Consider the following 18,162-nt stretch of genomic DNA (forward strand, 5'->3'; position numbering starts at 1 on the left):
AGGTTTTTCACGACATTCTAGTATCACAGAACGAGCGATGTTAGCACGGCATGTCTTATACAGGGTGGCCCAAACCTTGACGTCCATAATTTTTTTAAATTTCTCACGCTGTGGGCTATCAGAATAAGTATGTATGTTAGCCGACGTTTCGTAGTTTTCGAATTATGATTTTTATTACTTTTAACTTTTGTTAAGAAATTCCGGGGTGAAAATTTAATTTATAAAAAAAACTATTGAACTTTATTAAATGTTCCTTTTTGTAACATAATCCTTGACAAACGGCGCAGTTGCTAAAAAAACAGCATCCTCACTTCGCTGAGTTGGGAAAAAAAGACAAACTTTTACGTCCAAGCATGTCAAGCTTAGATATTGCCCTTACCTAAATAAATAAAAAATACAAGCGATTTCAAGGACTTTTTGTTATTTTAGAAACAGCTAGACCCTAAGTTTTTTAAAAGGTCAAAAAAATTATACTTAATTGTCCAAATTTTTGAGAGTCGCCGGTCAAAGGAACTGAGGTGGAAAGCTTCCAAATTAGTAACTCTTTAAAAAAAGTCCTCTTTTGTGGGGTCACTTCCCCATTGCTATTTCATGTTATCAGTGCAAATACCACGAACAATTATTAGAAGACATAAAAGCAAAGCAAAGCTGCACCCAGGAATTTCTTAACAAACTCGTAAACTACGAAAAATCGGCTAACATACATGGGGTATACGGGGTGTCCCAAGACTATGGGACATCAAGGGAAAGTACCTTAAATATCGTAGATAGGATATTTTGCTGAAAGAAGACTTTATTTTAATTTAAAAAACAATTTAAACTGCATGAATCCTTTCGATCGGTATAATAAAACTACAGGCTGATTTTTTTTTCTCGTGTAGCGGGTTCGATTCCCGGTTCAACCATGTAATTATTTAAAAATCTATGAATGCAGTTTAAATTTTATTTTAAATTAAAATAAAGTCTTCTTTCAGCAAAATATCCTATCTACGATATTTAAAGTACTTTCCCTTGATGTCCTATAGTCTTGGGACGCCCTGTATTCCGATAAACCCACGACGACGATTCTATAAAAAAATATTGGAGGTCAAGGTTTGGACCATCCTGTATACAGGGTGGCCAAAAATAACTGCATTTCCGTTGCCAGGGAAAGTCGTGAAAAAAAATTTGGCTGTGTCCTACATTTTGGCTGGTCCATTTTCTATGGGAGGTATTTTGCCCATTTTGGCGCCCCCCTTGGACGGCGCCCGGGGCACGTGCCCCCTCCAACCCCCCCCTAGTTACGCCTCTGACCAAGAGCGAGTAAGCGATTAACTATCAGCGATTTTCTCGCCCAAGAAACGAACAAAAGATTAGGATCCTGTGTTAGTAAAAGAGACACATCTATTAATAATTCATCGCTGGCTGTTCACAATGCCGGCGAGAACACTCGCTCTACTAGTTTGTCGCCGCGATAAGATAAAACTAGCTCAGCGGTACTCGCTCGGCGATGCTCGCTTCGTAGTTTAAATAAGTCTGCGACGTCTGCGTGTTCGGCTACGCTGCACCGCCCGAGCGAGTGATGCGAGTAATAGCCCATCGCTCTCGAACACTCGCCTATAGCCGAGCGACAAAACTATTGGAGCTAACACTCGCTTCTCGCCGCTCGCCTTCTCCACCACTCGTTTCTAATAGTTTATCGTTCTACTCGCTCATCGTCGGCGGTGGGACAAGTGCCTGACTGTACCGTCCGTGGCACACACAAAGTTTATAAATGCAAAGGTGCTAAGCGAATAGTATTGCTGACTATACATTCCAACCTTAGGATTCGGATTTACGGACCGCTTTGCCTAGCAAGTGTGATGAAAAACTATACCTACTTGTAAATGTGAAAGATATTCTGTTAGAACTATTGAGGGTAACGCAATGATGCTGACTGTACCCGTTACGAAACAATACGACAAATCCCCTCGTTTTCCCATTATATAAGTAATTATTTTAAAATATCGGTTGACCTACGAGCTATACGACCTTGCGCTAGTTATGTCGGCGTCCGTTGGCGGCGCGCCAGCCGAGCGTTCCCTTATGTAACCCTAATTCCCTGATATTTTGGGCGCGTACTTGACACTACCAAGTGCGTAGCGGCCTTGGGATTTAAATATCGAAGTCCTTTCTTCGGCAGGATAGAGATGGAGATACATTTTCTTTTTTTTTTTAAACCATTATGGCCTGGATGCGAGATACGTCATCTTCATTTAATGCCTCCTCTACACGATGGCTCAGCGCTGGTCCGAGATGGCCATGCGATAGTATGGCACCTCTACACGATGGCCCATCAGCACTGGACCCTTCATCGCCAGTGATTCTTGGTTGGATTGGAATAGTGCGGACGTCTGCTGCCATCAATTAACACATTTGTGCTAAACGTTCTGCTACGTCAACTACGTCCTATCGCTATCGCCTAAGAGCGGTTTCACATTGTCCGGTCCGATATCGGGTGACCTTTGAAAACGGCTGCTAGAAAATGCCCTATGGCTGAGGTCTCCAAACTTTTTTACCCGAGGGCCATTGCGCCTCAAGAAACTTTCGCGCGGCCAAGGAATACAGTAACAACCCAACTGGGATAAGCAGGGGCCGTATTCGACACATTTAATAGGTATGTGCCTTGTCGAAAACGATTCACCCACATCCACTGGATATCTAGTTGATAGGTACGTCTAAATTTGACTTTTTGATTTGTGAGTGGATGTGGATGAATCGTGACTCAGCTCTATGGGAAAACTTTGATGTCCCTCATCATCATCATCATCTCAGCCATAAGACGTCCACTGCTGAACATAGGCCTCCCCCTTTTTTCCCTGCATGATTAATAAGTATGCTTAACCTAATTGATAATTTAGTGACGATCATAAGCTCATATTTTAAATACCTAATAAATTACCTACAGTTACCAGGCGCCGTTTGTCACTTATCATTTCGGTGAACATTATCAGCAGACGTGACTGTTACACAATCAGTGCTAGCGCCGTCTACAGAACTCTAGGAAATTGGCTTATTTTACCAATTTATATGTATAAATTATCATTTATATTTATTTATATGTTTCCTGTATAATTATAAAACAGCGATTATGTAGAATAGAATAGAATAGAAATCATTTATTCAGACAACACATCAATACAAATAACACATCTATAAACAAGCACAGGGCAAAGATAAACAAAACAGTGGAAATAGAGATGTGAAGCCGAAATGGTCTCCACTCAGCAATGCAGCTGGCACGACTAGCGTGGTCAACGGCGCTGGTTTTCTGTGGAGCCAGCGGAGTGTGCGGGACAGCACAGTGCGGGACACGTGGACGACGTGAATAAATAATAATATTTAATACTATTATAAATATATATAAATATAAATAACTTACTTAACTGGTGAGTAACTAAGGTGCTAGATAGGTAATAATGACGGGATCGGGTTTTTTTTTTTTGGTTTAGGCCTTCTCTGTAGGCCAAGTACATCATTGGCGCGACAGTATCTCGCGGCGAGGTAGACTGCTGGTCTTTTTCTAACTATGTTAACAAAAGAGGGATGGGTAGCTACCCATCTATCTCGCCGCGAGATACTGTCGCGCCAATCATGTGCTAACCCGGCTGCTGTACCTATTATAGGTACAGTCAACGGTAAAAATATGGGTGTACAAATCATTTCAAAAATATGTCACATAACTCTTATGTCAGTGAATTAAGAACTATGGGACATATTTTTGAGTAAGTTGTCTACACCCATATTTTTACCGTTGACTGTACCTAATATACCAACACATTTTTTATGATAAGATTTGTAGGGAAATTAACGAGCAAGCGAATCGACTGATGATAAGCAATCTCATTAGACATCTGCAACAGAGGAGTGCCAAGTGCGTTGCCGGACTGGTGATTAGGGTTTCTGGTTTCTCGACCTTTTTTATTTCTCGAGGCACGGGAATTCTCGACCAGGATTTCTCGAGTTTCTCGAGTACCTCGAGAAATTTTGAAAGTTTCAAAAACACTGTTATTTTAAATTTAGTGCTTTATTTCGTTGCTTCAATATGTATAAATTCATTATGTACAAATGATAAATTTTTTGTTACCATAAATTGCACTAAATAATCAAAAATTCGACAAAAAAAACTATAGGTGCAGCATTCGCACGCGCCAACGGTGACATTCTATAGTGTATTTCTTTAAAAATTTAACTAAATGTAAACAAACCACAATATGGTATTTTATTAGGCAAGAATATTAAAGTCAATTAATTTTAATCGATGTGACTAACTTACACTTTTACTACGTAATATTAATACTTAGTCAATGTAACAATCAAGCTGCTAAAACTCTTCTTTACTTTTATATTGACTACCTAAAGAAATACACTATAGACACATCACGTGTTATATGCCTGTGTTTTTACTTACCTATAACAAGATATTTATTTCTCGAGTTCTCGAGACATTGAGTTTTTATTTCCCGTCTCGACAAAGGACAAATTTCTCGAGATTTCTCGCCTCGAGAATTCTCGAGCAGAAACCCTACTGGTGATAAGCAATCTCATAGACATCTGCAACAGAGGCAGTGCCAAGTGCGTTGCCGGCATTTAAGACGGGAGTTCTCTTGAAGGTTAATTGGTCGTAGTGGTCTGCAAAGACCGCAGGCGAGGCGACAGTTCATTCCGCAGTTTAGTTTAGTTGTGTGAGGCTGAAAGTTTCTGGAGAAACGTACAGTTGAGGAGATGACGACTGCCGAAGTGCCAACCATTTTAACCTTCGTTTTTTTTAGCATTAGAAATAAGGTAAACAATCTTGATGTGTCTTTTTATTGAAATGCACGTTTAAAAAATAAGTCACGGCAAATATGTAACAATTATGAATCTATTACAATCATTTATATTCTTATGCTTTCATTAAGTAATAGTTAAAAAGCGTATTTCAATTAAAAGACATGTCAAGATCGCTTACCTTCTTGCAAGTTCTTTCTAATGCTAAAAAAACGAACTATAGATTAGAGCAATGAACCGCCAAAATCGCCATAGATACCTCAAGATTCGCGAACCTAAGGGCCGGTCGGTACAGACGGACGGACAGACGGAAATTGCAGGATGACTGCAACCCGACTGCAATTTGTACTGCTCGCCGATTCCCATACAAGTTGCAGTCGTGCAGTTTGTCCGTACCGACCGGCCCTAAATGGTGCATTGCGGATTGCGGGAAATAGCAGTAGGTATATACGTTAATAGATACCCTATTTATTACTATGGGCCACCATTTACGAGTCATTTACGGAAACTAAACTTACACGTGCAGACACAACAATAGGTAAGTACTTTACCTCCATTATGTAACGAAGGGGGTGTGAAATATTGCAAACGAGGTCTTTAGATTCACGACAGCCGCAGGCTGTAGGTGAATTAGAGATTCGAGTTTACAATATTCTTACTCCGCTACGCATTATGACAAAAAAAATATTATGCCAAAAATATGCCTCACATCATTTTGGACAAGAGCTGATAATAATGATCTTCAAACTGCTGGAACGATTTTTATCAAACAAAGCATACCTAGCATTATACCTAATAGCTATGTAAGAAGTAGTATACCTACTACCTAGTAAGAGCCACTGCAAGGAAACTCATACAGTCAGCAGCAGAAGTTGCTAAGCGGTCGAAGTGTTCAAAATTACCTTGACACGCTCTTATTCTCTTAACAATAAAGTCGCGTCAAGATCATTTTGAACACCTGGCCCGCTTAGCAACTTCTGCTGCTGACTGTACGTTAAAAAAAACCTCCATCGGTAATTATTGAGTTTACCAAATTCCAGAAAGAATTATCTCTTCTCCCTTCGTGTCATTTAAGTTTGCCACCTGAAATCCAAATGTCTAAGTAGTACGTAGGTACTGCAAACAGAACAGGTAGAGATGTTTCCACGTGGTCATACGCCAACATTAAACAATTAGCACCACGTGCTATACGTCTACTTACTCACATATTCACACATTCCGACGTATACTCCTTTATCTGATAACGTGACCCAGCGCCCCAGAGCACACACGGGCTGGCACTTACGTCTCTTTAACACGTACGAGTACTAAATGGGAGGTAGAAAGGGCGTATGTAAAAGGACGTATATCGCATTCGCTATCATTTGAGTCGTTTTGACGCAATACGGCAATTAAATCTTGAATTAATTTTGAAAGGCATTTATTTCTTTTAGAATTTCTACAAATGTGTTATGAACTTTTGAGTAATAATTATGACATTTATGACTTAGACAAATTGCGTCAATGACGATTTAAGAGTTTATTGAAACACCGGAAACACCATACTTTAAGTACATATAGGTATTATATACTTTAAGAACTAAATAAATAAAGCATATGTTTGTTAGTTTCAACATAATTTGGAAATATTTTAGGTAATTAATATTAGTAGGTATTACTTTAATGCAAGAAATTCGAGAGAGTGCAATGTATACAGCGTGGGCCCTAATAACCCGTCAAACTTTACGCATGTACCTACATACTACTGAAGGTATTTTTACTATGTAGTGTATTACCTACATATTTAAATACATACCTAATTTTAACATTTTTATTCATAATTTTTCATTGGTTAACGGAAATAACTACCTAGTAAATTATTAAATGTAGGTATTTTAGGTAACCTTTATACCTACTCGCAATCTTCCATTAAACTTATTGATTTTTTCGGGCGCTCCCAGCTCTTAGGGACTACGTCTAGGGGCACCAAAATCCCAGGAATCAATAGAATCTGACGGATGACTCCAGGACAGGAGAAAGGAATCCCCAATGGTCTAAGCTATTAATTGCTAGGCGTTTCTTAAGAAGAAAAAGTGCCCGTTTTACAGTTTTACTCATATACATTTGAATCTTTAGAAAAACAAAAGAATATGATGGTACCTACAATCGAGCCGATCTGAAGATGGAGACAGTTGGCCATGGGTCTATGGGCCTACTCTGTGATAACTGATAAAATAAAACAACGCAACCTAACTGTGGAAAGAAAAGTACAGTCAGTGATTAAAGCTTGTACCAGAAATGATTTTTTGCCTAAAACTTTTTATATTTATCGTGTTAAATAGTACAATAGAGCAACAATGTAATTTTGTCGTGAAGGTTAGCCCTTTGACAGTTTCTGAAACGTTTGGGCGCAACTCAAGAATCCAGAGGTCAAGAAGTGGCATGGCGGATGGAAACATTAAAAATAATACAGTACCTACTCATACGAATGCGGCAGCCATTTTGTCTTATTGTCGTTTATGATGTCAACGGAAGTAACTAACGGGTCTAACAACAACACAATTATTTGACCATGAAATCTTGTCATTGCAGTATTTAGTACCAATATTATACACGGTTTTTTAGGGTTCCCCGTACACAAAGGATAAAAACGGGACCCTATTACTAAGACTCCGGTGTCCGTTCGTCTCGCCGTCTACCTGTCTATCTGTCTGTCACCAGGCTGTATCTGATGAACCGTGATAGCTAGACAGTTGAGATTTTCCTAGATGATGTATTTCTGTTGCCACTATAACAACAAATACTAAAAACAGAATAGAATAATTTAAGTGGGGCTCCCATACAACAAACGTGATTTTTTACCATTTTTTGCGCGACGACGTTCATCTCGCACTTTTTTTTGCGCCGGTTTTTTTAACCCTTGATATTAAAAGAGGTAAAAAAACACAGCATGTTTGTAAAAGTGTTTATTTCAAATCGTCAGGGTATACCAAAAGGGACCCAACTTAATTGTAAATAGACCGATGATAGAATATTGACATTACTCGGGCCCCTCCTAGATCGTAGCCAAAAGCCAAACTGGAAAAAGTACTGTATTTAACACAAATAGATAAGTGTTTATTGAAAAGGCTTCAAGAACTTGTGTGCAAATGCCTGGGCCTGACGAGTGTAACACCGGACGGGACGGGTCGGGTCGATGCTACCAAGGCCGCGTGACCTAATAATCTAGACCACCGTCCTGGGCTACCTACCTAATATCGAAACTCGGAGATCGGCTAAGTATAGTCTAACGCACCTAAGAAGTCAATTTTGACTTGAATTGTATTGATCCTTACAGGTACATTATACAGTATGTGTCTGATGAACATCGGGCTTTAATTCCAGGGCTTGATTTTACTCGCTAAACTGAGCTACTTTTACTATGGGACCAACCATAAAATCGGGGAAAAATTTATGGCTTTTCCATAGAAAACGTCGACATCTGATCAGCCAAAATGTATGAAAAGTAAAATTTTTTTTTTGGATTTCGGGGTTGGTGCCGTAATAAAAGTAGCTCAGTTTAGCGAGTAGAATCGAGCCCTGGATTTAAAGCCCCATGGTCAGTAACACCCTGTATATGACACTTAAGGCTATCAGTTAAACGGTAGGTCTTAGCTTCGTAAAATGTATTAGGTAACGGCAATAACGTTAGGTAACCTCGAAGGTGTCATCGTGTTTTCCTATAGGTGATCAGTATAAACGCAAACGAGACAATGTGTAACGTTACCCTTTGTAATGTGTAAAACTAAAGTTACACAACGGTTCGACGCAGACACCTGATAGGTCTCCAGCCGTACCTGTACCGGCTGTACCCTATTGACAGCCTATAATAGCTTAAACTTTATAGCCAAGCTCGCGGAACTAGGTATTTCTTAAGAATTTCGAACAAAAATGCCCGCTTTGCAAAAGTTTAAGCGTTTTCTATGCACATTTTTCTTGGTGTTAATGATAAGGTAGAGTTAGACCAACCAAAGTCTGCAGAAATTTTGATAGCCCACGCAGTGCAAGTGTTATTTTAAACGTCAAACTTCTATGATATTATGACGTAATAATAACACTTACACTGCGTGGGCTATCAAAATCGCTGCAGACTTTACTTGGTCTAACTCTATCTGGAATATAAACAAAGTTTATTATTTCTTATAACATTGGCTTAAGTAGTTCGAAAAAAGGATGAGCGTCGATAATACGCAATCCGGTAAACGTATAAGTAGTAAATCAGCTGATAACTTAGCATCGTCAACACAGTTAAATGGCAATTTTAAACCTTACTGCATCGAGATAAGGTCTATCCACGTACGTGTTATTGAGTACCTGTACCGCGACCTAGTATCGACTGCCTCAACCTTGCCCTACTTAACGCTTATCTACTACATCTGTAATAGAACTTTCCTACATTCGTAGGTTTTTTACATACAGTCGCGGTCAGAATTCATCAGATATATCGGAGCGGCCAAGGCGCTCACAAATATCTGAATATGCCTCTATTGTCAAGGCGTTAGAGTGCGTGTTCAGATATTTTTGAGCACCTCTGCAGCTCCGATATATCTGATGACGACTGTACAGGTATTGAAGCACATTCGTGTACTAAAAGGGAGTTCTTTAAAAATATTACTTTCGGGTCAGCTTTCGGGCGAGTACGCTGGTAGCCTCTAACGGTTATAGCCCCTAGCGTGTGACTTTCAATTCGGAGGTTGCGAGACTTGCGAGTTCAAACCCCGGCTAGTTCAAAGCTGTATTCGGCTAATATTATTAAACTTATAAATAAACCAATTAAGGTATGTACCTAGCGAAATCTATGATTAAATAATTTCGATTTATTCGGGCCCACCTTGTATACATGATGTTAATAAAGATAATACATATAATATGCCTCTCAAGATATCTAGGCACTATTTTGACTAAGTCTTGAACTAACTACTTTGGCGTAGGAAAATACCTAATATTAGCTAAAACAACGAACGTCAATCGTTGTACGGATTGCCTTGAAAAACTATTTATAGCCACCACGCCACAATAACGGTCGTAGTACCATCCATCCTTCGAGGCAGGTATAAAATGTAATATTTAATAATCAACTGTTCTTTAGAAAGATAATACCACCTGTCTCTGTCGGATTTGGTTGAATTTCGGATGCTACCTGGGATAAAGTCAAACCAAGCTAAGTTGGCAGCGATTTTGGTAGACCCCCAATTATTATAATTATTAAGGATAATTCACGCTAGAACGGTCCAGGCTAGGGCCGACACTTCTTTTTCTATGACAGATCCCATACAACCATTTCCAGTCGCCGTTACGACGCGGTGTAGACACATCTTGTGTCGACACCGTCTGTTTCGGTCACAATTCCAGTCGCAGAGTCGTCGCCGTGTCGACACAGTTACCAGAAATGGGGAAGGGTCGACACATGACACAAAGTGACATAAAGTGTGGTCGCCGTGTGCACACATTGTTACTAGTTTGCGACTACTTTATGCCAAAATCATTCGTTCATTCGTTCATTTTGTTCCTGTCAAATGGAAACTGTCAGATGGAAAAATAGTTAAATAAAAATAAGTGACATTAATACGCCATCTCTAAAACGGATTACAAGACGTAATTATATATTGTTTGCATTTATATTACAATAGGACTTAAATTATTATGGGGAATTAAACTGCTCGAGTGATTTGATAAACTAAGTGTAATATAATCAACGCGCCACCAAATTGTTTTAGTTTAGCCGGAAATGAAATTGTTTACTTCTCAGTGCCTGTGTTCATAAATATATTATTTGATGCATTTTTAGTACTTCGATGCGTATACTATACTTAAATAACAGAAATAACGCTTTACATACTACGAAACTTGTTAATTATGATGTATAAATATGGTTTAAGGCTGAGAAATATTGCAGTCACAAAGTAGTCGCAAATGTTTCGACTTTGTGTCGACTCTGTGTAGACACATGACACGCGCTGTCAAAAGTAATAACAAAGTTATTGGATTTGCAAAATGGCTCCTTGTGTTCATTTGTTTTCAGATATTCTCAAAGTGTAAAAATGCCGTGGTCAGAGATGGGACTTAATAGATTAACTGTTTATTCGACTAATTAATGGAATAAAAAAAGTTAATTCTCAAATTTTAATCACGATTAGTTTAGTCGACCTAACATAGATTGAAATTGAATTAATCTGAACATTAATCGAATAAATTATCGATTAAATCTCGGTTGGAAGTTGACAGGGGGCCATTTATGTACGTAAAAATAATAGAAATGTCTTGCATGCAGATGGTAGCCAAACACTTTGTCATAAAAGTCGAGATGGGTGTCGATTTATAGCTTTTAGGGAGTGCCGATTTCGAAAATGATGACCATTTTGGAATCCAAAATGGCCGCCATGCACTGTGTCATAAAAGTCGTCATGGATGTTGTTTTATACGTTTTAGGGGGCCCCAATTTTGAAAATGATGACCATTTTGGAGTCCAAAATGGCGGCCATGCACTATGCCATAAAAGTCGTCATGGGTGTCGTTTTATAGGTTTTAGGAGGCGCAGATTTCAAAAATGATGACCATTTTGGATTCCAAGATGGCGGCCATGCACTATGTCATAAAAGTCGTCATGGGTGTCATTTTATAGGTTTTGGGGGGCGCAGATTTCAAAAATGATGACCATTTTGGATTCCAAGATGGCGGCCATGCACTATGTCATAAAAGTCGTCATGGATGTCGTTTTATAGGTTTTGGGGGGCGCAGATTTAGAAAATGATGACCATTTTAAAATCCAATATGGCGGCCATGCACTATGTCATAAAAGTCGTCATGGGTGTCATTTTATAGGTTTTGGGGGGCGCAGATTTCAAAAATGATGACCATTTTGGATTCCAAGATGGCGGCCATGCACTATGTCATAAAAGTCGTCATGGATGTCGTTTTATAGGTTTTGGGGGGCGCAGATTTAGAAAATGATGACCATTTTGGAATCCAGAATGGCGGCCATGCACTATGTCATAAAAGTCGTCATGGGTGTCGTTTTATAGGTTTTGGGGGGCGCAGATTTAGAAAATGATGACCATTTTGGAATCCAGAATGGCGGCCATGCACTATGTCATAAAAGTCGTCATGGGTGTCGTTTTATAGGTTTTGGGGGGCGCAGATTTCGAAAATGATAACCATTTTCGATTCCAAAATGGCGGCCATGCACTATGTCATAAAATTCGTCATGGATGTCGTTTTATGGGTTTTAGGGGGCCCCGATTTAGAAAATGATGACCATTTTGTAATCCAGAATGGCGGCCATGCACTATGTCATAAAAGTCGTCATGGGTGTCGTTTTATAGGTTTTGGGGGGCGCAGATTTCGAAAATGATGTCCATTTTGGAATCCAAAATTGCGGCCATGCACTATGTCATAAAAGTCGTCATGGATGTCGTTTTATAGGTTTTGGGGGGCTCCAATTTTGAAAATGATGACCATTTTGGAATCCAAAATGGCGGCCATGCACTATGCCACAAAAGTCGTCATGGGTGTCGTTTTGTTGGTCATGGTCATCATTTTCGAAATCTGCTTTTCCTAACACCTATAAATCAACATCTATGACGGCATATATGACAAAGTGCACGGCAGACATCTTGGAATCCAAAATGGTCATCATTTTCGAATTCTGCACTCCCTAAAACCTATAAAACGATATCCATGACGACTTTTATGACAAAATACGTAGCCGCCATCTTGGAATATAAAATGATCATAGTTTTCGAATTCTGCACTCCCTAAAACCTATAAATCGACATCCGTGACGACGCAAGTTATCTTTATTTTCAGATCTAACAAATTGCTACAGAATACAAAGGACAAAAAAAGAAGCGAGGAGGTAATGAAACAAGCAAAAATACAGATGATTCCTCGACGCAATTGGATGCTTCTTAAATTGTGTCCAGATTTTTTTGTCATAAAAGTTTTTATTTTTCACATATTACTCTCACAAGTTCCGTGACATTTCGACCTTGTAATTTTTTAAGTAAATGTTTTTGTTTATCTGCCCCCCAAAACCTATAAAACGACACCCATGACGACTTTTATGACATAGTGCATGGCCGCCATTCTGGATTCCAAAATGGTCATCATTTTCTAAATCTGCGCCCCCCAAAACCTATAAAACGACATCCATGACGACTTTTATGACATAGTGCATGGCCACCATTTTGGAATCCAAAATGGTCATCATTTTCTAAATCTGCGCCCCCCAAAACCTATAAAACGACACCCATGACGACTTTTATGACATAGTGCATGGCCGCCATTTTGGATTCCAAAATGGCCATCATTTTCGAAATCTGCGTCCCCTAAAACCTATAAAACGACATCCATGACGACTTTTATGACATAGTGCATGGCCGCCATCTTGGAATCCAAAATGGTCATCGTTTTCGAAATCTGCGCCCCCTAAATCCTATAAAACGACACCCATGACGACTTATATGACATAGTGCATGGCCACCATTTTGGAATCCAAAATGGTCATCATTTTCTAAATCTGCGCCCCCCAAAACCTATAAAACGATATCCATGACGACTTTTATGACAAAATACGTAGCCGCCATCTTGGAATATAAAATGATCATAGTTTTCGAATTCTGCACTCCCTAAAACCTATAAATCGACATCCGTGACGACGCAAGTTATCTTTATTTTCAGATCTAACAAATTGCTACAGAATACAAAGGACAAAAAAAGAAGCGAGGAGGTAATGAAACAAGCAAAAATACAGATGATTCCTCGACGCAATTGGATGCTTCTTAAATTGTGTCCAGATTTTTTTGTCATAAAAGTTTTTATTTTTCACATATTACTCTCACAAGTTCCGTGACATTTCGACCTTGTAATTTTTTAAGTAAATGTTTTTGTTTATCTATGAGGATCTCAATAGAATAATATAATCAAGGTATGTTTATATTTGATGATTGAAATAGTAACGCAAAAAAAAAAAAATATATTTGTGTTTATATTCCTGCCGAAGACTTTTATTTTTCCTTTTCCTTCTACACAAGTTTGGTCAAGTAATAAGAATTTAGGGCTCTCAATTTTATTTTGACTTCTACAACAGTAAAGCTACGAGGCCATGTTTGGTATCGTTTTCGTATAAATGCGCAGTACCAAATTTAGTTATGGTATCACATTGACACCATTCCAAAGTAAAAACATATAAACTTACTTTCTTTTAAACTCCTCTTCACGCTTAAACTGCTGAACAGTTTTAATTTAAATTTAGTACACATATATTTTGAGTCCCGAGACAGGACATAAAAAGTTATCTCAAAAATCATCCTTTAAAGGTGTGAAATGAGGTGTAGGGGGGAATTCAGAATTGACTTCTTGAAGTTAATACTGTTTAAGTTTAGGTTTGAAGTCATGTTTTTTTTATCATTTTTAACTAAATCAAAGATGTAGACCATCCCAAATTTAATATAAATCGGTTCAGCGGTTATTGATTTCCCGTACAAATTTCCACGCCACTTTTCACACCTTCAAAAGGTTGCTTGGTTATAAGATCTATCCTATGTCCTGTTCCGGGACGCAAACTATTTCTATACCAAATTTCAACGAAATCGGTTCAGCGGTTAAGCGTCAAGAGGAGTTTAAAAAAAACCGGCCAAGTGCGAGTCGGACGAGCGTATTAAGGGTTCCGTACATTAAGTCCGACGCGCGCTTAACTGCACATTTCTAATAGGTTTTCCTGTCATCTATAGGTAAAGAACTATTTTGTGTATTCAGACGGACAGACATACAGACGCACGAGTGATCCTATAAGGATTCCGTTTTTTGCTTTTGAGGTACGGAACCCTAAAAAGATTTTTTTTAATTTTGTGGAATGGTGTCAATGTGATACCTTAAATGGATTCAGCAACCCAGATTTATACGAAAACGATACCATACACGGCCTAGCACCTTCACTGATGTAGATATATCAAGATAATATTGAGAGCCCTAAATAAACTTTCAAGAGCGGATATCTCAAAAACTATTCAACATATCGAAAAAATTGACTGAATAAACTTGTAACAAATTAAATTAACTTTCATTTTGTATAAGTGGCCATGTCGCTAAGATGCATAGTTTCCGAGATATAATCGAAAAACCGGAAAATGGGACCATCAAAGCCCCCTCTCTTCCCCCTGCTCAAGGGCTACGGCCGGGGACTTTTGATATGTTCACCTCCTAACTTGTCCAAACCAAGTTACAGAGTCAAAAATTGTGTTCCGAGCATTTCCCTCTACAACGTTTTGGAGCATTCGTTGGCTGACCTAAGTAGCTTATTGCATTTCTTTAAAAACTTTTCTGTAAAAGGTTGACGGGTGTTGGGTGTTTATATGGTGTTCATTTGCATCGCCCATGATGACTTACTAGAATTACTTACGAGCACACGAGACACTAATAGTAGTTTGACAAACCTTGGTTTTCAAGAGGTATTTTATATTGACATTTGCTGTCACAAATTTTCTGTCAGATTTAGTCGCAAACCGCACGCAAAGTGCACACAAATGTGTCGACACCTTGTTACGGAAAAGTGTACACACGGCGACGACACTTTGTTTCGAAACAATTCTAGACACATTGTGTGGACTCTGTTACGACACATCTGACATTTAGTTACCACTTTGATGATTCTGCGACTGGAATGGTTATATGGGATGATCGGTGATCACTGGAGTGACGGGGGCCGGGCCTGGATGTTGTAGCGTGAATCATCCTTTTCCTTTAACTGGTTTACAATAAATTAATTACATGGTGACTAAGAAGCATTTTATAAAGTAAGGTCAAAGTCCATCACAGAACTCGGGTTCAGATAATTACAGTAAGTTACGAACAATTGTATACTCTATTACATATTCCACAGAGTTCAAATTCAAACTCGTAGAAGCCGAGCTGGAATCAAAACTCTTAGTGCTGTAGGTACGTTGACCAGCATAATCCTGGTCCCCAATTTAACACAGTTCGTATATATTTAGGGCTCTAATTACACCAGTACCTTGCTCTGAAGGGAAGGGAAGTTGTTTGTAATAGGGTCATTTTGTGTGGTGTTTAAATTGATAAGGCCACCTGTGGTCGGTAACGGCCGGTTCGGGCGAGTGCAGACGCGGAGGGTTTTGTTCGACTCAATCAAATGAATATGCCGGATTTGCATGTTAGGTCGGTTTAATCTAAACAGAAGTTAATGTGGAGCGTTTGGTTTCTCATTGCGGACAATTATGTTTTAGGACGACCTCTGTATTTAAAATAATCTATATAATATATCATATAGTGAAAGTTTAAATCAATGTTGTATATTTTTTTTAAGTTTTACAATTGAATTTTGTAAAATAAAGAACCTACTATTAGTTAAGTACACAAAACAGTCTAAAAATGCCAAAATGTATTTTTACTCGTAAGTAATTCCACCAGGAAAAAAATGTATCGTCTATATTCTTTCCCTCAATAATTCGGGTTATTGGCGCACACCTTGTATATCTCGAATATCTCGATGCAATAAGCCTAACCTAAGTGTTTACGATTTGCAATAGGATGTTGTCAAAAAATAAAAGGATTTGACTAACTAAAGTCATAAAAGGAGAGATTATTAAATAATTCAAATAGTTACCTATAATAAAAATCTGCACTTTCCGCATGCATTGTAGACGATGTACTTACCTAATACCTATACCCTCCTACTGGGACCCCTGAACATATTTCGGGAACGGGAAAACTAATTAAATTTAAATTCATAATTTATATTTGACATGGCCACTATCCGAGCAACTCTGAGCGTCATCTTGTGGCTTGTAATAGTGATGTGTTGTAAGTTGGTAAGGTTCACTAGCCGGCCGCCACGTGGGTACTTAAAAAAGGTTCGCAGCTTGGCCGAGGTCAGCGATGCCGTTGACCTCAGCTTCCATCAAGCACGCTCAACTTGCATGACGTATCTACTTATGGCTCCTCTACACGATGGGCCAACGCCGGCCACTCCAAGGGACCCAGCCATCCGGTAGAATGAGATAGCAATATCACTTGCTCCCTCTAACGCATAAATGCGTCCCTTGGAGTAGCCGGCGCTGGGCCGCTGGCCCATCGAGTAGAGGAGCCATTACATGCGGTAAGTTAATCTACTTACTCGAAAGCAAGACAAGTAAGTAGGTATGTTAGGAGTTCGTTGGGTTGAATTTCCCCGTCACGTGACAGGATTTTTGGCCTTCTGTGACGATTGAATGGGGTCTTCGGGGTTTTTTACAAACCTCAACTTAAAGAAATTCGCTACGATTGGGCAAACCCAATTTGTCAAAAGTAGAGGTAGGTAGAAGAAGGGATTAGGCATGGTTATAACTGTAAAATTTGTAAACCAGAGAGAGCACGAATGTAACATCTGCCTCTCGAACCAATTTTAGGTTCAAAAATATAATCTACCTAAATTGTTTCTTGGCAAAAAGGCTGTTTGATACAGTTAACTGAGTTAACCCCTCGTAGGCCTCGTATGCTTAGACACGGGCACGGATCCGGATATAAATCTATCGTTGTAAATGACAAGGTTACTTTTTCAATGATCAAATTTGACATGCCACATACAATTTTTATACTTCGAGATGGGTCAAACAGAAAACTGTGTTACGTCTTCCCTGTCGACATACACAAGAGTTAAGGGATATAAAGGTTAATTTTCTTATTTAACCCTTATCCACGAGAAAAGGTCCTCCTTTTATTTAGAGAACTATGATAAAATAGGAGAGAGAACTAATAGTGTGTTCGCGCGAACTGTACATTTTTCTCTCCTGTGGGCAATAGTTAACAGCTTGTGGAGATGTAAGTAATGATTTTATCATAGTTCTCTAAATAAAAGGAGGATCTTTTCACGTGGATAAGGGTTAAATAAGAAAATTAACCTTTATAGCCCTTGACTCTTGTGTATGTCTACAGGAAAGACGTAACACAGTTTTCTGTTTGGCCCAGATACGGATTCGGACCATTGGATATTGGATGTTTGGAAAAGTGATCGTCGGAAATGTATAGTCATACGTAACTGCCTTACTAATGCTACGCTCCAGCGCGGCTAGTAACCGGCCAAGTTACGTAACCTTCGTGACAATCGTGACTCAGTGCATGGGGAGGTACCTACTGGAGATTCACGGAATTCTATTGAGACAGTCTCTCAGCTTGCTATACATATGTACTGACATTGGACAAAGAAATTGGACAAGTGGAATACCATTATACCACCCTTAGTTACATATAAGCAGTCGCCGCTTTTAGGTAAAAATATACTAGCTACCTACAACCTACATAAAGTAAAGCCAATACAGGTGATCCAGCTAAACATGGTAACTGTGGTAAGTAGGTACCTAAGGG

This window comes from Cydia fagiglandana, chromosome 24 (genome assembly GCF_963556715.1).
Source record: "Cydia fagiglandana chromosome 24, ilCydFagi1.1, whole genome shotgun sequence".
In the NCBI taxonomy this organism is placed as follows: domain Eukaryota; kingdom Metazoa; phylum Arthropoda; class Insecta; order Lepidoptera; family Tortricidae; genus Cydia; species Cydia fagiglandana.